This window comes from Cebus imitator, unplaced genomic scaffold, assembly GCF_001604975.1.
Source record: "Cebus imitator isolate Cc_AM_T3 unplaced genomic scaffold, Cebus_imitator-1.0 Scaffold352, whole genome shotgun sequence".
In the NCBI taxonomy this organism is placed as follows: domain Eukaryota; kingdom Metazoa; phylum Chordata; class Mammalia; order Primates; family Cebidae; genus Cebus; species Cebus imitator.
This window is the reverse complement of record NW_016107667.1, coordinates 662,980-690,199: the sequence shown is the minus strand read 5'-3', so window position 1 is coordinate 690,199 and position 27,220 is coordinate 662,980. Positions and strand designations below refer to the sequence as shown.

General features: G+C 37.1%; 1 protein-coding gene and 1 long non-coding RNA gene across 4 annotated transcripts in view; one reads left to right on the top strand and one right to left on the bottom strand.

The window, feature by feature from the left end:
- The window catches only part of LHFPL3 (LHFPL tetraspan subfamily member 3), a 539,341-nt gene that overhangs the window by 408,347 nt on the left and 103,774 nt on the right, over positions 1–27,220 (bottom strand). The window lies entirely within an intron of this gene.
- LOC119467920 lies at positions 7,497–18,082 on the top strand. Its single transcript, XR_005196552.1, has 3 exons — positions 7,497–7,721; positions 15,661–15,773; positions 18,044–18,082. It is a non-coding gene; the product is annotated as an uncharacterized LOC119467920 (long non-coding RNA).

Below are 27,220 nucleotides of genomic sequence, written 5' to 3'. Positions count from 1 at the left end.
CAAGCACAGTGCCTGGCATGTGGCAAATGCTTGATCAATATTTACTGAATGAGTGAATAACTAAGAGAAAATGCCTATCAAGAATTATGTTCTTGGGCCGGGTTTATTATGTTCTTGGGATTGCACACCTGCAATCCCAGCACTTTAGGAGGATGAGGCAGAAGGATCCCTTGAGCCCAGGAGTTCAAGACCAGCCTGGGCAACAAAGTGAGACTCCCTCTCTATAAAAATTTTATTAAAAATAGCTGGGAATGGTGGCACATGCCTCTGGTCTCAGCTACTTGGGAGGCCAAGGTGGAGGATCACTTGGGACCAGGAATTGGAGGCTTCAGTGAGCCGTGTTTGTACCATTCCAGCCTGGGTAACAAAGCAAGGCTTTGTATTAAAAAAACAAACAAAAAAGAAGAGTTATGTTCTATAGAGACTGGCATCACAATGAAATGTGCAACACAGATCACCAGTAATTTATCAAATGATCCCTTTCCTGCCTTAAAGGAGTTAATATTGCCCCGATGTGTGCTTCTATGTATGGAGTATGCTTGTTTCTAACTTGAAAATAATTTCTCTAGAATATTTCTTTCTCTTTTTTTTTCATTTAGCAATAAAAAAAAGAGGGAAGCTAAAGAGCATTGATTTCTAGGAACTCTGTTATTTCAGTAGAAATCGTTTAAATACTTCTCTTTCCTTCAACATTTGGGTCTTACATACTGAAGAGGCAACAAAACTCAAGAACAACATTAATAATCAACATTATTTGAAATTGAATTCCCCAATCCTTTTATACAAAGGAAGCTCTTTCACATTATTTTGCTATTTTACATCTCTTGTGTGGTATCTCCAAGTCAGAAAACCTTTGACAGGGTTTTGTGTTTTATTTTCCTGTAATGATCATTGACAAAGAGGCTCCTTTGAGTATGTCCATTTTAGATGGCAGTGGCTAGATGTCTGTCAATGAACAAATGCTTGGGACAACATTTAATAAGCGTTTTCAACAATAAATAAATGTTACTACTCCAGTTTCTCTAAGTTCAGTAAGATGAGACTCAAGGCATGCTACATCCAGGCAAGAAGAAAACTCATTTCTGAAATAAACTAGAATCAGTGACAGTATCTTTTCAGTGTTTTTCTCAAAATTAAGAGGCTAAACAATTGCTAGTAAAAAAAATTGCTTGATAAATTTTATGTTATTTCATTCAAGAAAGAAGAGAGAACAGTTATTCACCATTTTCTAGCCATAGTGTCTAGACAAGCCTTCCCTAAAATCATTTTGAAAAAAACTAATGTGTCCAAATTTGTTACTACTGCATTTGGAAATTCCACTCTCAACAAAGTTAAATGGTTTTCTTTATTGCAGAACTGCTCAGGGCCTTTGTGAACTGTAAATCATCAACATGGAATTAGAAGCATGAATGTTCCACAAACATACTTGACCAGAGTCCTTTCTGTGAGACATAATTTTTAATTGTGATAAAAATAAAATTGACCATCTCAACCATTTTTAAGTGTTAAGTATATTAAGTATATTAAGTGTTACGTGTTCAGTAGTGTTAAGTATATTCATTTTGTTACAGAACAGACCCAACTTTTTCATCTTTTAAGTGGGAAACTGTATATCCATTGAACACCTCCCCATTTCCCCCTTCCCAGCTCTGGCAACCACCTTTCTACTTTTTTAAGACATTATTCTTAATATGCCAAAGAACCAGAGTGTTCAAGTAATATGTTGAGGAATGCTGATTTAGTTAAAAGATTAAAACCACCAAGAGAGATAAGGATGGTTAACCAGAAATATCCAATGGTTATCTTTAATGATAATGAGTCATATCTTTTTGACTTTTTATCTGCACTGTTTTATTCCCATGAATACCTGTTGATCAGAGAATAAAAACTAGAAAGTAATGTTTAGCTATTATTAGAAACCATGGTTTTACCACCTGTACTAAGAACTGAATGATAGTAAGTGTATAGCTTACAAGGGTGTTTTATGTGTAAGGAAGGATTCCCAGAAAAGAACGCTGTTAAACTGATTTTACTTTGTCTCTCTCCAACTCAACAAACTGCAGTGGCTCCCATGGCCTAAAACGTGAAGTGCAGGCTTCTTTGCAAGGATTCTGTGCCTTTTGTGATTCAGTCTTTTTTCACCATACCCAGTGCTTCAGCCATTCTGTACACTAATTTTACATCCTTGTGCTTTTGTTTCTTTCATGATTTTATCTTGACATGTGCTTCCTCTACGCTCTTCACTAGGAAGAGCCCACCTTTTCTCTGCAACAGGAAATAAAGCCTCTTCATAACACCTCCTCCTGCCTTTTCAGTATTTATTTCATTCTGCTATCAACATTCCCTATTCTGGAGCTGCAGAGTCGTTGAGGTTCTTAATCCCTCAATTCACCCTAGACCTAGCACAATGCCCTTTCATAATGTACACCCAAATATTTGTCCAACTGAATTGAGCTGGCTCCCGAAATACACCTTCTTTGTAGGTAAAATTCTAATTGTTACGGAATGACTTCTATCTGGGCCTTCCAGAATGCAGGTGACAAACTAAGCTGGGCCGGAATGATATTCTTATACAATGGTGGACTTGGGTAGAAGCAGGAGGTCTTTGAATTCATTTTACATGACTCTCCACTGAGTAGATCACATGTGTCCCCTAGCTTGGGACATTTTCCTGCTCCAAGAGTGGCAGGTTTGAAGGAAGAGTAGTGAGCTTGTGAATAAATAATACACATTGAGGACATGAAAATAAACTTCTATAAAAGAGTGTGTGCATGCACATGTGGGAGAAAAAGGATACATTTGTCATATAGCTGTATAAATGTTTATCCCCAAATAAATGTTTTACTTTTTACTTTTACTGCTCCTCTTAGTGAAGAGGGAATATCAAGGAATATATTTTTCAGAGCAGTGACTTTGGATGGCATTTGTGAAACTCAATTTTGAAAACAAATTTCCTCTATTTATTTAGTGCTTGCTATGTGCCAGGCACTATTCTAAATGCTTTACATGGTGTCTCATCTAACTCCCACAATAACCCCATGAGATAGAGACTGTTTTATTCTAATTTTATAGCTAGGAAAAATGAGGAACAGAGTGGTTATGTAACTTGCTCAAGGTCACACAGGAGAGGAGGGAATTAAATCCAGGCTGCTCTGACTCCCAGAGCCCAAGTTTTCCACCATGATGCATGGAAAGATAGGCACAAAGCTAGCATTAAATAAATACCTGCTTTCATGGCAAATAGTGGCAGTAAATAATGAGACAGGAGGAGGATTACAACGATAAGGTATAATTAAATTAAAACTTCATGATGTTAGGCTACCTGTATGCCATTTGCTGTTGTTCATTCTATAATAGATAAAAATAATAATAATAAAAAAAAGTGTAGCCTGTTTAGGTGTTCTATTGAGAAGTCAAACTGAAAGAAATTTGTGTGAAGAAAATCTTTATTGTCATTAAGGGAAAACTTTAGAAAAGCCAACCATAAATTGAACAGGAAACTATTTTAACATGTTGTAAAACTTATGTCTGAAAGAAGCATTTATTCCCTATATGGGTCTGGTAGTTATTCTCACCATTGACAGTATGTTGGTAGAATTTATATCTCATAGAATATGTCAGTGTAATTCTGAGCCATTTGTTTAAAAACAGTTCTCCATTTCACTGCCTTTAGTTCCACAAAGAATAAACTCTTGATTTCATTACAATTAGGGCTATTTGAAATTTTCAATTTCTTTTACTTGTATCATTAATATTTGTTATTGGTCTCCCAGAGGGTCCAACAAAATAGGTTTCTGTAATGTCACATGAAATTTTATTCTGATCAGGCTCAATTGTTCAATCAAGGATTGAATTATGATATTTTATAATAAAATTGCATTTCTAAAGAAGACAGTGTCATAAAAATAGAACTGATTAAATTAAAAGAGACTTTAGGGATAATAACCAAATGTAATGATATTAATTTTCATATGCCAAATGTACAGAAAAAACTGCATTAGTTAAGGAGGCGTAAACACAGACTTGGTTTTATATAGGACAGAATTTTACTTAAATGGAAAAGAAATTATTAGTTGAAAAAAATGGGTTACATAATAATGGGTATAATAGGATAACATTTTGGTTCATTATAAATGAATATTTGCAAATATTCATGCACATACCCTCTTATAGATATATATGCAAAAGGACCTGGGAATCTATGCATGAGAATGCTATAGCAGTGATCTCTGCATGGTATAAATGTGATGTTTTTACTTTATTCTTTGTTCTTGTTTGCCTATATTTTCAAATATTCTACAAAGTACATGCAATATTTAAAGGCTGATAAAAATAGAATGAAGCAGCCTTTGAGGATAGTGTTTCATGTTATCCATTTGATGGAAAGTGAGGCTGGATTCCTAAAAATGCAGCTTTTCTCCACCTATCAATCTTTGCTTCTTAAAAACATAAAACTCATCAGCAGAATGAAGGTGATTTATATATTTTGTTTTGCTCAGTCACAGTGATTTAAAAAGTATATATTTACTAGTCTTGAGTAGTGATTTTTTTTTTTTGAGACAGGGTCTCACTCTGTCATCTAGGCTGAAATGCAGTGGTGCAATCAGAGCTCATGGCAGCCTTGACCTCCTGGGCTCAAGTGATTCTCCTACTTCAGCTTCCCAAGTGCCCTACAGGCACATGCCCTACACCCAGCCAATCTTTAAATGTTTTGTAGATACAGGTTGTCATTATGTTGCCCAGGCTGGTCTTGAACTCCTGGGGCCAAGCAATCCTCCTGCCTCAGCCTCCTGAAATGCTGGGATTACAAGCAAGAGCCACTGCATGTGGCAGAAATTTTTATATTAAGTTAAAATATTTGAGCAAAGCATTAATGATACAACTTTAGTGTAATATTTCTCAATCATAGCATCTATAAACATTTGTTAATATAATTCAATTTCAAAGGATGAATCCAAATGGAAAACATTAAATGTGAAATTACATTATGCAGGTTTCTGGTTCTATTAATCAAAATAAATGTAGTCAGGAAAAACAAGATATGGAATGGTTATATAACTTTCCCAAGGCCACACAGTAGAGTAGAAAACATTTTATCTGAGGTTCGCCAAGGTTTCTATAAGTTATTTTCAGTAATTTTTAAAACCATAGGCTTTAAAGTCATTGTCTTAGTTTTGAATCCTGACATTTACCATATATGAACCAGGGCAAATTACCTAAACATCTGTTTCCTCATGTGTAACATGAGAATAATAATAGCTACCTTAATATTGGAGATGATGTTTAAAAGAAATAATGTATATGAGAACTATAGTTAGCACACTGTAAGCATGTGTCATAGATGAGGAAGCCATCTTGCTTTGTTTCAACAGGGACAGCAATATATAGCATTTCCAAACCACTGCTGACTATTGTCAAGGTCAACAACTATTATCAGTTCCATCAAAGACATTAAGAAAATTCCATGAACTGACTTGCAAGTATCATTCATGACTTCTAGAGTTTAAGACACCATTAACACTAACACATAGAAAATATACCAAAAGCAAAGACACATACCCCATAGAAAGCAATGTTTGTCTTTTTCATGCATTAGGAATATGGTAAATGAGAAAATCATGAGAATTCCACGTTTAAAGGGAGAAATTGTCTTCTTATAGGCCAAGGATGTCTTGGTAGAAAAACTGGGATTTCTTGAACTCACTGGAAACTGAGAAAGCTTCAATAAGACAATGGGTGGGAATAACTTCTTGGTGAGCTGGGCAGGGAATGGCAGAGAGGCAGTCTCCTGGATGTAATATGTAGGCCACACAGAGAAGGACCCCACACCCCCAGAAACTAGATGATAGAAATGAGAGTTGGAAGGAAAGGGAAGAGACGGAAGAGCCAGAAAAATTAGTGCGAAGAAAAATCATCAAGGTGAAGACTCCTGCATGTAGTCATGTTGGAGTTTCAGATTAGTTAAGAACAGAGACTCCCAGGCCAGTCTTCCTGGGTTCAGATTTCTATTGGGCCCTTATTACTTGCGTGACCTGGGTCAAGTTTCTTACCCTATTTTCCCCTCCATTTCCTCATCTGTATAACAGGAAACGATGGAGTTTTTATTAGAATCAATGAGTTAATATTTGTAGAGCTGTTAGTGTGTGCACAGAGTGAACACTTAAAATGTTGGTGAAATATAACATGCTGGTACTGTTCCTAGACCAAGCATGGAGATGGTCATGGTCTTGCTTTATCTTAGCCAAATTTAGTTTGAATGGAGATATTACAAATGCTTTAAAACCCTGTTATATACAGTATGTTACATGAATGGGTCCATGTGGGAAACAGAGGCTTGTAAAGAATGAGCAGTTATTAAAAATAAGAGGATGAATATGGATTAGCCCCTGCTTGTGAATAGCTCATTTTCTCAAATTCAGAATTACCCCACAAGAGAGAAGTGGAATGGAATGATCAATAAAAGCCAGTTGGGCTTAAAGCCACTTTAAAACTGATCATTTTTCCATTTCTTGCTTTTGAAAATCTGTGGCCGCCAGATCCTAAGAACAGAGGGAAAAGAATCCCCAACAACACGCATATTCTTCTTCTCTCACTGTCTTTCAGCTGGTTTATTCTACAACATCTCATCCCTGTTCTTTACATTCAGAATGAAGAACAAGGCAGTAAACACCTGAACTTCATACAGCATCGTTACTTGGGATTTTGGCATTCTCAGAGTGTGGCATTTCTAGTGTAAGCACCTATTTCCCCACAGTTTTCTATAATTGTGCTGAGAGGGAATGTTAGGGAATGTTAGGTAAGATAGAAATATTAATATATAATTTATCTCACATTTAGGATGGTAATCATACATCATTAATGCTCTGGAAGTTAAGTATTGTTACCTTTGTCTAACCAACAAAAAAAACATGCTACGTTGATGCAAGTTTCTCTGATAATCATTTTTCCCGGACTCCTAGAAAGCAGAAACAAAATTTCCCATTTGTTATTAGGAAACAGAATTCTTCCATTGTTAAAGGTAATTTAGAAGGGGAGAACACCATGAATCCTAGAGATCCCCCAGGGCTAAGTCCAGGTGGGGTAAGCAGGAAAACTGATAAGAAATGCAAATTTTCAGTTAGCCACCTCAGTTATGTGGCTACCCACTGCAGAAGATTCATACCAAGTTTTATGATTTAGCTACACCTGGTTAATATTAAGAATAGTTTAGGCTATTTATTTTAGGAAAAAAAACTTTCAAAAGAAAAAAATCAGACACAAACAAAGTCTAGTTTGACACCATTCCCAATTAATGCCCGCCAGGAAACAGTCACAAAATGAGTACCACTGTGTAATGATGTAAAACCACACCATGAGACATGCTTACTTCAGTGGGTTAGTTACACAAAAGGTGATGGGGTCCTTTTCCTACTTACACAAACACACTGCTGATGAGCTGAGGATAGAACAAAAGTCAGCTTTTAGCCCTCATCGGGACAATGCTTTTCTGTTCCTAGACAGCCTTTATAATACCCTGCAGCAACCAGGTCAGAAATAAACAGGGAAGCTGATGGCACTCACTTTATTTACTCCAGCGACCAAGGCTGGATCAAACCATCCATATGTCCACCAGGCAAAGGTTTGATGTGAGCTTGTTAAATTGGAGCCTCCTATGGAAGGAATGACAACAGAGCTGAGTGAATCAAAACTCTCTTCCCCACGAAGCGCCTCAATGGTTAAAGGTAAGAAAGGTTTGCACAAGGCCGGGCGCGGTGGCTCACAGCTATAATCCCAGCACTTTGGGAGGTCAAGGTAGGCAGATCACAAGATCAGGAGTTTGAGATCAGCCTACCCAACATGGTGAAACCCCATCTCTACGAAAAATATAAAAAATTAGCCAGGTGTGGGGGCATGCACCTGCGATCCCAGCTACTTGGGAGGCTGAGGCAGGAGAATTGCTTGAACCCAGGAAGCAGAGGTGAGCTGAGATGGCGCTACTGCACTCCAGCCTGGTTGACAGAGCACAAGACTCCATCTCGGGGGGAAAAAAAAAAAAAAAAGGTTTGCACAAGACCTTTCTACTTTGGAAAATTTGTGATTCTCCATGGAAACTTTCCAATGCAAAACATGCTGTATACAACTCTCAGTCTGAGAGCAGATCTGCACATCTCTGCCCCCACTTGTAAGGACACAAATGATGCATTCATTGTCATGGTTTTTACCCCAAACCATTATTTTCTTACTTTGTTTCTGAAAACTTTAGAATGACCTGGCAACACAAGCCAGCCTGCCTCCCAAGCTGAAGCTACTGGCTATTGGCATTGGCTTCCATTCTTACTCTATTTTTGTAGAGGTTGGGAAATTAAAAACCACATTTCTAGATTCCCTAGCAGCTAGGATTCTGGATGCAGTATATATTCTGTCAATGTGACACCTTGATACCCTCATATGAGTTCTGGCTGGCAAGATAGGTTGTTATGACCTTAGTAAATGGATTCCATATTCCAGTGTCCAGTCACCAGCTTCAAGAGTACAAGCCAGTTGAGGTTGAGAGGAGGGTAGGGTAGAGGAGGATAGGTTAGTAGCAGGTCCTGACCTCTGGGTTGTAGCAGTGGTGGTTTGACATTGAAATCAATAGTCCAGATAACTTCTGCTCTTCTAGTAATTTCAGTGATTTTATAAGCATCCAATTCTTTGCATTAAATCTTTCTGTTTAAAAAATCTAGGGTGCAGTGAACAGACAGATACATCTTTGCTAAGTGACAGCCAGATAAAGGCCTAACCCATACTTCTAACGTAATGGGAAGGCAAAACACTGAACACTAAGGAAATTCATTGGTCAACCTACAAGGCGAAAAGTTTGGAAAACAATTTAGAAGAGAAAGAGAAGAGGAGGAGGAACAGGATGAAGGAGAGGAGAAAACAAACCAAATGACTTGGTATCAAAGTTGATAATTTGCTTTGGTGCAAATCCTCAATTGTATCAATCCATGTTTTTAATCTGTCTATTCCCAAATATAATCCTGTCCGCATGTATCGAACTTCTTCATTGGATAAGGATAAATGAACCCAAGAAATATTATTAAATCAAATTCTCATCTATATGCAGTTTGCCAAATCATAGAAGACAGACTGTTTGTCATGCAACACAATCTAATACATGGATAATAAAACAGATTAATCCCCCAGAATCAATTTGCCACTTGTTTCTTAAACAGAAATAAGCCTGTACAACCTGCACTTCACAGAACTTTACAGTGTAAAAACTACATTCCCAAACCATATCTCTTTTCTTCAACACTCTTGCAAAATAGATGGGTAGGAACTATTATTACTCCAGTTTTTCAGCTGAAGAAGCTGACACTCAAGGAGACCCCATGTTACTAAGTTGCAGAGATATGAGTTAAACTTTTGTGCCCTCCCCAATCCTAGATCTTTTCCATTAACCCAAACTGCCTCCTGTCTTCTCTTGTTTGACTGCTGCACCAACCATGTCAGACAGGTAAAGCAAGAACCAGCCCCCCTCCCATTTTTTACATTGAATGTTATTAACACCACCAGAGAACAATAAACTCAATGTCACTGACCATGCCCTGTCTTGTGACTAACTATAGATGCTATTGGACTTCACAGATGCAAGTTAACAAGTAAAAAACATTTAGATAAAATGTTAAGAAAGGTGCACTGATGCAAAGCTAAAAAGGAAAGAGATGTTAATAAGGGTGTTGACCACTGGAGAATCATCAGGATGAGTTTATTCTTAGCAATGCTGAGCACTTTGGAAAGAGACACACAGTTGTGGCAAAAAGAAGGATTAAAAGAAAAAGGTCAGAAATATGATTTTTCAGAAAGGAAAAAACATGGAAATCAGAACTCTTACTGCAGATGCTGATTCTGGGCAAATGCTATGCTGCTGGAAACATGTGGAGCCCTACAACATGGTTTCATTTGATTCTCACCAGAAGATTTCAATTTCAGCTAAAATCCCTTTTAATCCATAGGCAGGGATTATAGCTAGGTCAAACATTCAGTTCTACTTATCTGTAAAGTCTTGGCTCAACAAAGAAAACAACATAAAGCCACTCTGCTTCAGTCAGGTATAACTGATAGAAACACTGGCAGAGGAGTGGCTGAACCAGGCCTGACAACAAGATAGGGAGTGAACTAAATGCTGCGGAATTTGAAAATGCAATGGTTGCTTTTCAGCAGTGGAAGAACAGCTTATTTTCCAGGTACTAGATATTTTTACTAGTAACACCAAAATACATAGTTGTCTGAAGTATAGTAGCATAGTTTACCTATTTCTCTTCTCTCCAATGCTATTGCTTCTTACAACCCTGGAAAAGGGCAAAGATGCAGTATTGCCTAAAAATACATGATGAGCTTCTGCACTTTATCCCTTGAATTCAAATGTATCCTTAGCCTGTAGGAAGTCTCTTAAAACATCATTTTTACAAGACAGAAGAGAAAGAAATACACCTACATGAACCAATAATATTAGTTTTTTATACACTCTCAACACTCGGAGAGTGTGGCTGTGTCCCCATCCAAAATCTCATTTTAAATTGCAATAAGCCCATGGCTCGAGGGTGGGACCAGGTGGAGATCATTGAACCATGGAGGCAGTTTCCCCCATATTGTTCTCATGATGATGAATGATTTCTCACCAGATCTGAAGGTTTTATATGGGGCTTCTCTTTTGGCTCCACTCTCATTCTCTCTCGTGCCACCATGTGAAGAAGGATGTATGTGCCTCCCTTTCCACCATGACTATAAATTTCCTGAGGCCTCCCAACCCATGCAAAACTGTGAGTCAATTAAATCTCTTTATCAATTACCCAGTCTTGGGTATGTCTATTAGTAGTGTGAGAATAGACTAATACAATGGATTCAAGACATAAATGTAAAACCCAAAACTATAAAAACTCTGGAAGTCAACCTAGGCTATATCATTCTGGATGGGCAGATTTCATGATAAAGATGCCAAAAGCAATCACAACAAAAGCAAAAATTGACAAATGGGATCTAATTAAACTTAAGAGCTTCTGTATAGCAAAAGAAACCATCAACAGAGTGAACAGACAACATAAGAATGGAACAAGATTTTTGCAAACTATGCATCTGAAAAAAGTCTAATATCTAGCGTCTATAAGGAACTAAATTTATACGAAAACAGATAGCCCCATTAAAAAATGTGGGCAAGAGACATGAACAGAGACTTTCCAAAAGAAGATATACGTGTGGGCAACAAACATATAAAAAAAACCCTCAGTATCACTGATCATTAGAGATATGCAAATCAAATCACAATGAGATACCATCTTATGCCGGTCAGAATGGCTATAACTAAAAAGTTAAAAAATAACAGATGCTGGTGAGATTGTGGAGAAAAAGGAACACTTAAACACTGTTGGTGGGAGTGTAAATTAGTTCAACCATTTAGGAAAGCAGTGTGTCAGTTTCTCAAAGAGCCAAAAATAGAACTACTATTTGACCCAGTAATCCCTTTACTGAATATATACCCAAAGGAACATAAATCATTCTACCACAAAGACACATGCATGTGAATGTTCATTGTTGTACTATTCACAATAGCAAAGACATGGAATCAACTGAAATGCTCATCAATGGTCATATGGATAAAGAAAATGTGGTAGGTATTCACTGTAGAATACTATGCAGTCATAAAAAAAGAATGAGATGTCTTCTATGGAAACAGAGGTGGAGCTGGAGGTCATCATCCTTAGCAAACTAATGTAGGAACTGAAACCAAATACCGTATGCTCTCAGTTATAAGTAGGAGCTAAATTCTGAGAAACAACAGGCACAGAGAGGGGAACAACAGACCCTGGGGCCTCCTTGAGAATAGAGGGTGGGAAGAAGGAGAGGATCAGAAAAAATAACTATTGGGTACTGGACTTAGTACCTGGGTGATGAAATAGTCTGTATAACAAACCCCTGTGACACAAATTTACCTATATAAAAAAACCAGCACATGTACCCCTGAACCTAAAATAAGAGTTAAAAGACATCTGTTCAAGCAACTAATATGAATTCTTTTTTTAAATTAAGGTTAACAGCTTGATACTGCCTTGGAAAATCATATGCAAAAAGGGGGTATACTTTGCTCAAATATTAGATTCCAGTATTAATCCAGGAACAAAAAGATAAGAATAAAGCCCTCTAGCTATTTATTTCCTCTCCAGTACCTGTTTCTAAGAGGTCCTCTGCCTTCAGCAAGCTTTCTGGCTATTGCTCTGGTGATGTGTGACACAGCTAGGAACAACATGGGTTGCAACCAGACATAAAGACACTTGGGTGCCTATAAATTTCTACCTTCCACATCCCTTGTAGCAGATTAAATAAAGTATATTTTGGATGGTCCATAGCTGCAGTTTGCACCATCAATTTTGATTTCCTCACACCAATATTCCTGGCCAATGTATCTCATTATTTTGACTTCTCTGCAGAAGATTCAGAATAAAGTCCATTGCCCAAAGTTACAATTCCATTTTGGTTTTAAATCTGTTACTGCAGGCAACATTCAAAGAGTACATTAATATCCTGAGATTGGGACACAATATGAATGTGTCCCAATGGTAATGAATAGTACTTAAATGTGGAGTTAAACACATTACATTAGAAACTTAGCAGAAAATAGGAACCACTCTAGATATTTCAAAAAGCAGATATTTAATAGAGAAATTGGTTACATAGGTGGTAGAAGTGCTTAAGAAACTAAGGTGAACAAGATGGTCACTCAAACATTAGTAACTGTGGGAAACCAATACCAACTTAAGCTGCCAGAGCAGAAGTGCTACCCTGAGGTCCTGGTGCCATGCTGCGAGCTTCCAGCTGCCTGCCACAGCCTGATTGTGTGAGCCATAGCACAGGAGGCTATTGCTGAAAGTTTAGGTGCCAAGACCCTTCCCCACCTCCATGGCTGACAATGCTGTTACCATTACTGCACTGTTGGAAATCCTCCAACAATGCAACAATGTCTCCTATTAGCAGAACCTAATGGAAAGCCAGCTGACAATAAGATGTGAGAAATGTAGTTTGAGAATGTTGGGACCTAGAAGAGCATAGAATGGTTGAGGGTAAATTAGCCAATAACACCACACAAAGTTTTTTTGTTTTGTTTTTTTTTTAAAGAGAAGAAAGATGCCTTAAAAATGAGGTGGGCATAAAAGCTGAGAACATTCTTAAAGTATTTAAAGCTAAAATGTACAGCCATTGTACATTTTTTATCATCTAATTGGCAACATCTCCTAACTATTGTACATATTAGAATGTACAATAGTCCCCCTTTATCCATGATTTTGTTTTCTGTGGTTTTAATTACTTGCAGCCAACTATGGTCCAAAAATATTCAACAGCAAATTGCAGAAATAAACAATTCACAATTTAAATGGCGCACCTTTCTGAGTAGCATTATAAAATCTCACACCTCAGGACATGAATCATCTCTTTATTTAATGTTGTAGATGCTCCCTACCCATTAGTTACTTAGCAGCCTTGTAGGTTATCAGATCAACTGCCACAGTATCATAATACTTGTGTTGAAAGAACTCTTATTTTCTTATTTAGGGCACCAAAGTACAAGGGTAGTGATGCTTACAATTTAAATATGCCCAAGAAAAGCCATGAAGTGCTTCATTTATGTGAAGAGGTGAAAGTTCTCCACTTAATAAGGAAAGAAAAATATCAGCTACTGAGGTTGCTAGGATCTACTGTTAGAACAAATCATCCATCCGTGAAATTGTAGGAAAAAAAAGAGAAGGTCAGGCTCGATGGTACATGCCTACAATCCCAGCACTTTGGGAGGCTGAGGCAGGCACATCACAAGGTCAGGAGATCGAGACCAGCCTGACCAACATGGTGAAACCCCATCTCTATTAACAAAAAATTAGCCAGGTGTGGTGGCATGTGCCTGTAATCCCAGCTACTTGGGAGGCTGAGGCAGGAGAATTGCTTGAACCTGGAAGGCGGAGTTTGCAGTAAGCTGCGGTCGTGCCACTGCACTCCAGCCTGGCAACAGAGCAAGACTCCATCTCGAGGGGGTGGGCTGGGGGAAAGAAAAGAAAAAGAGAGAAATCCAAGCACAGTTTATATTGAGTTTGGTACTATCTGAAGTTTCAGGCATCCACTGGGGGTCTTGGAAAGTAGAAGGGCATTACTGTGTTTTGGAACCACTGACTAGTCTCACTTATGTAACATGTCTTTTTTGTTTCAGTTTCTTAAATATTTTTTTTAAAGTTATGTATCAGTAATCATCCATCTCTGCATTTCTGCCTTTTACTATTCAAACTTCTAGGTAACCTAAAATTCTGAAAGTAAACAGCTGATAGCTCTATCTTGAGTTAATTATCTAGTCATAATTTTTGAGCTTATGAAATCACAAAGCATCACACTGTTTAAATACAACTTTGAAAATTAAATGTGCATGCATTGTTACATTTTTTAATTGTTTATTTATTTTGGAGTCCAGACTGGAGTGCAATGGTGTGATCTTGGCTCACTGCAACCTCTGCTTCCCAGGTTCAAGCAATTCTCCTGACACAACCTCCCAAGGAGCTGGGATTACAAGTGTGGACCACCATGTCCAGCTAATTTTTATATGTTTAGTAGAGATGGGGTTTCACCGTGTTGGCCAGGCTCATTTAACCTCCTCAGGTGATCCACCCACATCGGCCTCCCAAAGTGCTGGGATTACAGGTGTGAGCCACCACACCTAGCCAGGAATAACTATTAAACATAAAGAATTGAAAGTCTAGTCCTTCTTTTTATGATGAGTTTTAGACTCTGTTTTTTAGAAGTGTTTATCATACACACATTGTCCAAATTTTAAGATCAGAGACTTTTCAATTGATTGTAAATCAACTAATTTGCATGTTGTAGACCCGAGATAAGCATTTCACGACTCAATTAATATGCCTCATCACCAATTACTCATTAAAAGCAAATGCTAATTAATGTGCATTTTTAAAACCACAAGATCCATTTCTGGCAAACAGGGCTGCCTATACGTCAATGCTGATATTGGTGATGAAGTGAAAAGTTGCAATCTACACCTAATTTGTGCATCAAGATTAAATGAAACTATAAAGGAAAAACATTGAGGAGGCTCTGAGGCAAAATGACAGAGGCACAATAAGGAGGCCGGCTCATTGATCACGGCTAATAAGACAAGATGAAAGGAGCAGGATACACACCTCATTTCCTTTCCATTTAGCATGCATACACTACAGATGAGACGGTGGAAACACAGAACAGCATTTCTAAATAATTTGTGCTTTATAAATTAAATTAATAATATAGAAACAAAATTATAACAGAGGAATTAAAGAACTGAACAGTTAGGCCATTATGCCCCTTATGTCTGTTAATTAAAGCAGTGGAATGGCATTTACGGGTTGAGGAGTTAAGATGGTAGGGAAGGAAACAAACAATGGAGCTCATTCTATGGGAGGGAATTGGGCCAGGCACTCTGCATCGTGAGCTCACTGACTTACCCAGTAATCCTGAACAGAGTTAGTATCCCCATTTTACAGGTGAGGACAGAGTCTCAGAGAAGGCAAATTACTTGTCTACATGGTACTGATAAACAGTAAAATTGAGATTAGAACCTGGGCCTGTGTGTCTCAGGGCTCTTCCTAATAGTATACATATTACCTCTAGGTACTCCTAACAGCTATAGTTTATGGCAGGCAAGGATGTAGTATCCAAGGAGGGACTTGCAGAATCCTAATTCTGAGTGACCAGTGACAACAATAATCCCCATTTCTCATAAGGTAAGGACCAATACAATAAGTATTTTGGTAGCCTGCTTTGTTTGTACCACAAGCTGTGTTTGGTATCACAACTTGACCTGGTGGAAAGTTTCAGGGAGACAAACAAGTCTACCTATGGTCTGACGAATGCTGTTCCACCTCCATATTCCTTTCACTTCAATAACCACTTGTATAGACATAACACCAATTCCAGTCTCAGCTCTGTCTATGAAGTACTTCAGTGGGTGTACGAAAAAGGTGGAGCTGTTCATCCCTCCCCAATCTCCATCTCTATCTTTGGTTAGCTTCCCTATTCCTGAGAATGGTATTATCATTCCCAAAGCAAGCAAGCCAGCCTTAACATTCCCCTAAGCCCAGCTGAACTGTAGACACCTGTATCAGGCAATTCTTGCATTGCTATAAAGTATCTGAGCCTGAGTAGTTTATAAAGAAAAGAGGTTTAATTGGCTCACAGTTCTGCAGACTTTAGAGGTGCTGGCATCTGCTCTGCTTCTAGGGAAGCTTCTGAAACTTTACAATTATGGAGGAAGGTGAAGGGGGAGCAGGTACATCGCATGGCCGAAGTGGGAGCGAGTGATGGAAGTGGGACAGGGGAGAGGTATCACACACTTTTAAATGACCAGATCTCCTGAGAATTCAAAGTGAGCGCTTACTTATCACCTAGGGGAGGGCCCAAGCCATTCATGAGCGATCTGCCCCCATGATCCAAACACCTTTCACTAGGCCCCATCTCAAACATGGTGGGGGACAAATAGCCAAACTATATCAACAGGCTTCTTCCTGACCACCAGTTCCTAAACCTCCCTTTTCTTATAACATTTATTTTAGAAAACTTGCTATTGTAAATTCTTTTTGCTCCTTTAAAATGTAAATCTTCTATAACTCAGGAATGTCTTTCTTAAGGACTTGAAAACCTTCCCTTTGAAATATAATTAAGAAAGACAGCATCACTATCTGCCAGTCTCTGTAGAAGGAGGAGTATAGCTTCCCCAAGCAACAGTTAGCAAACACAGATGGACTAACCACATCAACTCACCTGCCCTCTTTCTGAAATGCTCTCTAGTACTTTCCCACTCTCTCCCCTTAGTGCTTACAAATTCTCCACCTTTTATTTCAACAGAGCTGAGTTCAATCTCTCTGCCCTGTTGAAGTAGTCTTGCCTGTTTAATTGGTCTAGTATGATTTTTATTTTATACAAGCAATCTCAGATAAAGAACCAGCCAACTTTCAAAGCACCATAAAATACATTTTTAAGACAAATTGCAACCTGGAAACATATTTGAAATACATATGACAGACACAGGGCTGTTTTTTCTGTATATATGCACAGGTATAGACTGATTTGTGTGACTTTTAAGTGAATATAATCAGCTTATTTACTCAAAGTAAGGGATGGATGCTTCTGACATCAGACATCAATATAAACATCTGTACTGTATCTCAGTTTGTGGATGACTTTTAATTTACCAGTGCTTTATTGATGGACATTTAAGTTGTTTACACTTTTCATAGTATGTAGTAAGCATCCTTTTAACTTAAATCTTCATTCACTTATTCAAATTATTTTCTCAGGATACATTCCTTGAAGTGAAAGAACTGCTATAAATTAAAGAGTATAAGCAGGTAATTCACAACAAGATCACATAAAGGATAAAAGAAATATCAATAAAATCAATTGAAAAGGTTTAATGGTTAATTAACATATGAAAAGGTTATCTATCTGGTAAATTAAAAAAAGCCAATTAAAATAATAAATACCAGTTCATCTTTAGGTATAGAACACCTATGTTTTTGTTTTTTGATCATTAGCATTTTTTAGCAATAAAATATAAAATGCCTTTAAAATGAGCATGCCCTTTGACCCAGAAACTCCACTTCTAGGAATGTATCCTAAGAAAATAATTTGAATAAGTGAACAAAGGTTTCAGTTTCAAGGATGCTTACTGCATACTACATGAAAAGTGTAAACAATTTAAATGTCCAGCAATAAAGCACTGGTTAAATAAAATTCATCCATAGACTGAGATACAGTACAGAGATTTTAAATGGTGTCTGATGTCGGAAGCATCCATCCCTTTCTTTGAGTAAATAAGCTGATCCCACTCATGTAAAAGTCACACAAACCAATCTATACTTGTGCATATAAACAGAGATTATTCTAAGGAAAGAATACCAAATGTTAGCAGTGGCTATTTCTAGGTGATTATTTTGGGAAAGATTTTATTTTCTTTTTTTTTTTTGAACTTGACCATATTATTTGAAAATTTTAGGTTGGATGAGGTGGTCCACCCCTGTAATTTCAGCATTTTGGGAAGCCAAGGTGGGCAGATCACCTAATCATCAAGACCAGCCTGGACAACACAGTGAAACCCCATCTCTACTAAAAAAATACAAAACTTAGCCAGACATGGTGGCACATGCCTGTAGTTGCAGCTACTTGGAAGGCCGAGACGGGAGAATTGCTTAAATGATGGAGGCAGAGGATGCAGTGAGTCAAGATCACACCACTGCACTTCAGCCTGAGTGACAGAGTGAGAAATCGTCTCAAAAAAAAAAAGGAAAGAAAATTTTAAACACTCAATATGTCATTTTTACCAAAGCAATAAAAATATTTTAAAAGTAGAATGTATGCTCTAAAATCATTTTTAATAAATACATTTAAGAATAGAAAAAGAAGAAAAAAGGATGTTTTCACTAAAATGTGGACAGTTGTTATGATATGTGCGGCAGGATTATTACCCATTTTTAACTTCTTCATACTTGTTCTGTATTGTTTGATTGTTTTTATGTATACTACTTTTAGAACCAAAAAAAGGTATTGCAGTAGAAGACAGAGAAAAACAAAACTCTTCATCACTTGCATCGTGGCACTCCTGCTTCCCCAATGTCACAGTCCTTTACAGATTAGATATGCTTAGTCAATTTATAATTGATTGGCTTGGCTTTACTGATTCCAGTTCCTTCAGTTGTCTTAACCTTGAACATGGCATCCAAGTTTACTTCCTAGCCTTGCCAGTGTATCACCCTGAAGACATTTTAAAAAGCAGTACTCTTGTGTTAGTGGTATCCCTTCTTTTCTGTCAACACCCTTTCAGATATTTCCATGAAAAAAAACTAGCCATTGCATGCCTATTATATCACTTTGAGAAGAAAAATCTAGATCTATAGTTTCAGTTCCACTTTCAGTTCTTTCAATTCTCTGGTCCTGGTCTCATATGGTTTTAGGAGAGGTCATGGGTTCCTTGCTCAGGACTCTGGTCCACCCACAAGCCTCCACTTCTGAGAATCCCTGTATGAAACAGTGAAGGGAAGAAGTTGAGGGTGGTTTATAGGAGCCACATCCATTCATTTCCACTCTGCTTTGTTGCTTTAGTGAAGGCTTTTCAGAGACAGAGAAAGAGAACGCTAAAAAGCTCACTCAGAACGGGGAAAGGACATTCATAGGGAAGTCATGAAGGCAAACACAGAGCACAGGCTGCCATTGTCTGCCTTTAGAAGTATAACCTCATTTCTTAAAGGGCACGATTTACAATTCCGGAGGTAGGAAGGGTCTTATAATGCTAAGGATGGCACTTTTGATACCAAGCTCCATAAGCAAAACAATTGTTTTTCTCTTCCTTTCCACCAGCTTCTCTCCCCCTAGTCTCTAGATTCCTGATAGGCTCAGGAAATTCTCTTCCTTAAGAGTTCTCAGGAAAACTCAGACGACCACAGATGTTTCTGAGAAGAAATGGCAAAGAAAATAATTACCATATATACCCATCCTGAGGGGGATTTCTTCTGGCACTCTTTCTAGAATATTTCAATTCAAATGAAGAATAAAAAAGTAAAAACAAAATGAGGAAGTGGTACGAGCTAAGGGAAACCACTGAAATGTGATAGAGCTGACCTCTTCATGGGTTATCAACCAAGAAAATCCAGGTGGACACCTCTGGTTATCAACAAGTGGTAATTCAAGGTGGAAAACTTCACTACCATTTCAGCATTTTTGGGGAAGACAGCTCAGAGGCACAAGTTGGAGAGAAAAGGTGTTTGAGGCCATTATCATGGCAAAAAGTGATAGAAAACACCCTGGAGAAATGTCCTTTGGTCTCAAACTGTTTTCTGCCTTGATTGAATCACACATGTATTAAGCAAGATAGGCTGAAAGAATTACTGTGGGGCTCTAAATGGATTAAGGCAAACCCTCTGACTAAGGGCTAAAAAGACACATTGAGATATATGCCACTATTAATTCATATGTAAGCAGCAACTGAGATTTTACTGTCTGCTCTGGCCTCACAGAGTTACTAAATGCAAGGGACTGATGTGGTTTGTGCTATTCCATTTTGAACTCTTTATGAGATTCTATTCTAATTTCCCACTTCTATGCCTATAAATTATTTATTTATTTGTAAGTGAATAAAGTACATTTAGAGATTGGTTCAGTATACTTAGATTGCCACACCTGTACTCAATATATGTATCTTGCTATCAAGAAAAGAAACAAGAGACAGCATGACATTTTCCACCAAGGCCCAGCAGCACAGTGTGGTAAGGCAGGTATTTTTGTCCTTCAGGAAAATAACAACAACAACATTCTCACAGTGAGTAGGAACTCTGTCTACATCCTAATGCATTGCTTTGTTAGAAATCCTTGCAAGATGCATCACTACCAAAACAAATGGACACAGATTCCTCACCACTGTCTCCAAAGAATTCTATCTTTCAGTTCGGATGTCTATTTCTTGGCATTTGTCCCTCAGGAGGAGATATCAAAACCCCACGTTGTAATTTTATCCTGCAGGAAATGAATCCTTTTGAAAGATAGGTAAAGGCATCATCTTAATTTTAATCCAAAAGGCACTTTGTGAAAGTAACTCTATCAGTATTGAAGCACACTCTGACCAGTGTACACTTACTTTCAGACTGCACTAGCACACACTTCAGCATATCTTCTTGAATGGGTTTTACAATTCTGTCATTAAATTGTTACAGATTAAAGTAATCAAGTAAACATTTTTTTCCAGGGCCTAAACATTATAAAATCATTTCTTCCCATTCTTTAAAGACAATCAAAGCAATTCATTTTCATTTCTACCAAAGCAATTCATGGAGTTCTGTGTCCTGTTATCTCTATCACTGAGAGACTGTTCATAATAGAAATATCTATAAAAACAACCACACTAAGTAATTTTTACATTGAAATTGAGCACTGTGTAGTTTTCATATAGTATAGTAATGGTTTTCAAAAAGAGGTTCCAAAATACTCATGAAGAGGAACAGGGAATTAGCTGAATGCTGTGGATTGACAGGCTATCAACAAAATAACACATATTTTTCATGAAAATGGCTAAATCACTATTTACTTGATGAACTGCAATGTAATGGCTCTGAAGGAGCCATTTTGCTGCATTGGCTAAATAATGTGTGTTTACCAAAACTGGGTAATTACAGAGTCTTCATATAACACATTGTCTGTGCCTGCCAATGAAGGAGATAAACCTGCTAGAGTAAGACCTTAATATTTGGCTACAGTTATTTCTAACTCTGGCACTACAGACAGGAATGAATAAACTAGACACTGAAGAAAGTAAAAGAAGGATAGGAATTTCCATGTATTTTTAATTATTCAAAATTCCTTAGGTGAAGACAAAAATGTTTACCAGTTAAATCTGTGATTCCAATTAACTATTGTTATTAATGATAACAGAAGTTATATCCATGACTTGAGGGGGACAATGTAACATCAAAATATAACAATCTGGTTAAAAATGATATTTTTTTCATTAAACAATGGGGAAGTCTAGAGGCAAACCATATTTTAACATACACAGTAAAAGATGAATTTCTTACACAGGGGTAGAGAAAGCAAATTTTAAAAAAAGGAAATTGCCAATATTTAATTATTTTTGACCCACCCACAAAATCACAATTTTTTAATAGACTTAACATAGTACGTGTGTCCTGAACATTAACTTTGTTAATGGATTGATCCATAGATATAAAATTGACTGATCCATAGATATAAAATATATGTAGTACATTTTAAAATAATTTTGATTAAAAAATAAGCCAAAAAACCCAAATGTTTCAGAGAGAACAGGAAATATCTAAATGTCCAAGATACAAACCTTGGTAAAATTTCTTTTTAGGAAACACAGAAGTCAAAAAGGTAAGAACTCTAGCCTAGGGTTCCCAGAAAAAAGGGCGGTCACTGATGCTAAATACTACTGAGATCTGAAACAAACAAACAAACAAAAAACAATACAATGCTAAGAAAATACCAGTGGATTTGAAAATTTAAATAATATTGGTAGCATTGATTTATAAAGAAACTGCCTGCTTTTTTGACTTGTATCACCAATTACATGGAAAATATCTTACAGGTAAAAAACTTCTCTGGTAATTGAATCATTCACCTAGTTCAATAGTTTGCATCCATAAATGTTTTGCTTGATCACTTAGAAAAAGTACTATTTTTTTAAATTCAGTATTTAGAAAGTGAGTTCATTTAATTTCAATCTTCTTCTTTTTTAATTGTATTTTGGGCTCTGGGGTACAAGTGAAAAAGAAAAAGAAAAAGAAAGTGAATCCAGAGACCCTGGGGACAGACACTTAAAAAATTTACAGCAGACTAAAGTAACTTGTTACTGAAAGTTTCAGAGAAAAAGTCTTGTTTCTTCCTAGTGTTTACTCTAAAAACATAACCAAGTCCCCACATTCTGCATGCAATCTGAGTCTCAAGCTGAATGCAATTTTATATTCAATTATATAGTAAGCTAGAAAAAGAATTGTATAAATGGACAAAAGGTATCAGAGAGTTGCAGTTAATACTCAAATGCAAAATAACTACAGATTCCAATACTGTCCCTTATGTGACACTGTTTTCACATCTGTTTCTGAAAATTATCTGCAAGTTAAGAATTATTTATTAACATGAGTTAATCAGAGCAAGCATATTGTTTTGTGACTGATAATTAAGACAGAATTCCAGGTGATAAAATCTAAAAAACAAAACGTTTTTAACACTAAAGGTGCTAAGACCTAGATGTGATAAGTGCCAAATAAAACTATAAAATCTACAAAATAGTTTTGATGAAGAATCTCCCTGCTTAGAGAGTTTGTAGCTACAGAAAGAACACGTACGCTGGTGTCTTAGACTCTGCCACTCCATATTTACAATTTGATAAACATGGTGGCTGCAGCTTGGGAATCATGGTTAAGAATTACTGGAAAAGAACAACGCTAGGTTGAAGGAATGTGTTCTGTAACAACACAGCTCCGCATGATCTTCTAGTGGCCACATCTTCAGTGATTATGTTTTTATCTTTGTTTTTCCATATGCCCCCTTCCTCCTATAATGTAAGAGACCGTTCCAAATGATCAAAGGGCAGAAAATATAAACAGAACTGATTGTCTTTAAGTCAATTTCTACTGATAATTACTTCTTATGCCTGAAGAATTTTCCTTTTTCATTTCTGGGATAATTCCCAGGCCTCTTGAGGTAAAATTCATAGAAATGGACCTAGAAGGCATTTTATCAAATAAATATCCTGCTTTGTACAATTATCCTGTGTCCCTCTGAGAAGGCATCAACTAATAAACCTTCCCAGTCATAAGAACAATGTCTTGTAACACTTGACTTTCATTAGCAGCCCCAGTAGAAGACAAAATATCCTGCTTTATGGATCAGAGTCAAGAGGTTCAGATTAAATCAAAGGACAGGAAAATGGTCTTGGTTCTTGCTTCACTGCTATTTGCTTGCAGGAGAGATGTTGAGAGAGATGAGATTTGAAAAGTTGATGGAGTTTTACACTTGCAAAACCCCCTTTAATAACACACACAAAATAACAAAATTAACTTCCCAAGTTGAATATCTTCAACTGTGCCTAGATATAAGTTTGATTGTTATAAATGAAAAAAGTTTCTGTATAAAAAAAGAGGTAACCAGGCTGAGGTCTGGCACTTTAGTATCTTACTTTCTTATATTATACTTCCTTAAAGTAAATGCAGTAACCAGATAAGAAAGGATTAATTCTAGGGACAGGCAACATTTCTCAACTCTGTGAGAACATTAATAGAAGAAATGATAAAAGTTTATTGAACATTTATTGTGTGTCAGGCCCTGTGTTAATTGGATTACTGCATTTAATCTTCACAACAACCCTATAAAACAGACACACTCTTAACATCCCCAAGTAATGATGAAGAAACCAAAGATTAGAAACATTTAGTAACCTGCCCAAGGATACACCTAGTAAGAAGGGAGGCTGCAGACGGACCCAGGAACTCTGATTCCAGAACTAATGCCCTTGACTATTAAGTTTATATCATATCACTACACACTGAAGCTTGTGAATTTAATTTTTCAGTTTCATAAAAGACTAATCTGTTTTCATAACATAATGCACTTAAGTATTTCTAAGGAAAATTGTATTCACAAGACCACCATATATACACATCTTAGACAGATAACCGATGTAGCATTAAAAAAAAAAAAAACAACCACCACCACCAGCAAATAAACAAAAAACTGCCTAGGCAACCCAAAACTTCGGGTTGACATTACAGCATATTCAAATTAATCAGAGGGTTTTCAACATCTGTGATAAATATTCTCTTAAAAAATTAACAAGTTACCCCAGATCAGCTTCCAAACAAAATGTACCTTATAGTTAGATTCTGCCAGTCCATATTTATGACATGATAAACATGGTGACTGCAACTTGGAAATCATGGTTAAGAATTGCTGGAAAGGAACAATGCTAGGTTGAAGGAATGTGTTCTGTAACAACACAATAGAGATGGACAGCTCTTTCAATGGAGAGTTTTTAAACTCCTTTAAACATAATCCATATGCAGAATTATCTAAAAATACAAGGGGGTGTCTTCTAATACATGTTCAAGGCAGGTGTCAGATAAGCTAACACTCAGTTCAAGGGACTTCAGTGCAATCACAACCTAGCACCTGCTTAACTGAGACATATTATTTCCCTGACAGCACAAAAAACCGAATGTTGTTGTTTGCTTTCTACGGAGATGTGCACCTGGCCACAGTCAACATGCATGGATTTTCTTTAATGAATGGTGAAGTCACTCTGTAGGCATGTTACAGATGCTCTGCTGGTTACAAATGACCCCTGGCTGGTATCTGTCCTTCCACTCTTGTACCAAACCACATCTGAGAAGGAAAGCTACTAAAGGAAGCCAGTTTTGGGGTAAGTATTTAACTGCATGTAGAATTATAGTTTTCCTACCCTCTATAAAAATGCCCAAAGGCTGTGCAAGTTTGCAAACCCATATTACATGATGATGATCAATGACTTTTGGGAGATTAATACTGCATTAGTTTATATCTCCGTTCAATAAGTCCATTAAGGTTCTAGACTTTGATAAATCATCTTTTTATCACTATAATTTCTGTTGTGCTCTCTGCATGCTCCTCTATCACTCTCAGTTCTCAAAAATAATACGTTCATTCTGCTTTTTGTGACCATTGAAGAATATCTCTGTGCTCATTTTCATGAGTAACACGCAGGAATTGAGAATGCATCAGCATCTGCAATCTACAAGAATTTTGTTAGAGCAGCCTGATATGAAATGGAAGCAGTTCCAAGATCCTCATTTTGACCACTTACCAGGGGTCAAGAGTCAGAGCTGCTGTGGGATTGTGGAATTTTTTACAGCTACATGTCCTTGTGGGTTACACAGAAGCCCTCGAACTAGCTTCCATTATTTTTGTCTTAAATGCTTCTGACTGTTCTCCTGGTTGGCATGGAGATCTTTTTAATTCTAGACATTCCTGAGGCATTTGCCTAATCTATGAGTGGTAGATATGATAGGGAGGGGGTCATACCAAGATGTCTAGTTACAAAACAATCAGAGCTCACAGGAGAACACAGACCCTTTTAAAGGCCAAACATCCCTGCACTGGAAATAATGGTCATGGATTCCTCTTGTCTCTTCTGACAATTCATTCATTTCAACTGTGCCATCCAGTGTGGGTGTTATCTCAGTATTCTGGGTGGCATTGAGGAATGCTGATATTGTGTAACACTGTGCTGTTAACTTTGGAGACAGGATTAGGGCTGCATCTTGCCTGTCTTCCAACCCTGTCAGTAGCTGTACAAGATCACAAAATCTCAAGTTTCTACCAGCCACATTGATCTTTGTCTCCTTAAGCTGTCCCAACCGCATGTTTTGAAAATGGGGTCCTGACATGATTACCAATTGTCAGGTATAAACTACTGGCACTCTTCCAAGATAATACAAGTCAATGAGAGGATCCAAGGTTCGGTCCCTAATTATTAGATCACTAATGATTATCATACCAAAGGACACCTCCAAATATTGTGAAAATTAAGGATCAGGCTTAAAAATTAAAAGCAGCTATGGTAGGATATAGTGAGGTGCAAAGCTAAGGAAGGCCTCTCCTTTCGCACTCTAGAGTATAGGAGAGAGTAAGTGTTGATCTCTGCCAGTCCTAGTGATATACTTTGAAAAGTCACCACCCAAAACTCAGCAGTTTGCCAAGGAGACACTTTAAAAAGGCACAATATGTTGCCAGAAAGAGCAAGCTTTCATAAACACAGAATTAAATAATCTAACTAAACATTGCCTGGTCAGATGGCACCCAGCCTGCAGAACCATCTGGCTGAAGAAATATTCAGAGAATCATCAACCTAAAAACCCAGATTCCACCCAGTAGGCCACAAATCTAGGTTCCTAAATATAACTCACTTCATGAAAAGATGATAGTTGACAAAGCTTTAGCAATGTACTGTTATGAATACTTTCTTCTAGATCTTGGATACTTTTATTTTCCCTCAGCCTCCATAAATTTCCAATTTAGTTCAGTTAAACAGATAATATGTCATTCATTTTATCTTTTAAAAAGCAAGACATCGTATCTAAAAGCTTCATGTCAATATCTAGATATATAGGCTGAAATGAACAAGAATTCCAGTAAGGTTAGAATTTTCTTAATTGAAACAGATGAAGAGTTAATATCCAAAATAAATAAGGAACCTCTGCAATTCAGTAGCAAAAAACATAAATTACCAGATTTAAAAACAAACAAAGAACTTGAATAGATTTTTCTCCAAAGAGGAGATATGAACGGCCAACATGTACATGAAAAAATGCTCAACATCACTAATCCTCAGAGAAAAGCAAATCAAAACCACAATGATATATCACCTCACACCTGATAGAATGGCTGGTCTCAAAAAAAAAAAAAAGGTAAGTGTTGGTGAAGATATGGAGAAATTGAAACCCTTGCACACTCTTGGTATAAATGTAAAGTGTTACAGCCACTATGGAAAACCATATAGAGACTTACTAAAAAAATTAAGAATATAACTGCCATATGTTCCAGTAATTCCACTTCTGGGCATATATCCAGAAGAATTAAAATAAGGATCTCAAGCAGATATTGACTCTAACATGTTCATTGCAGCATTATT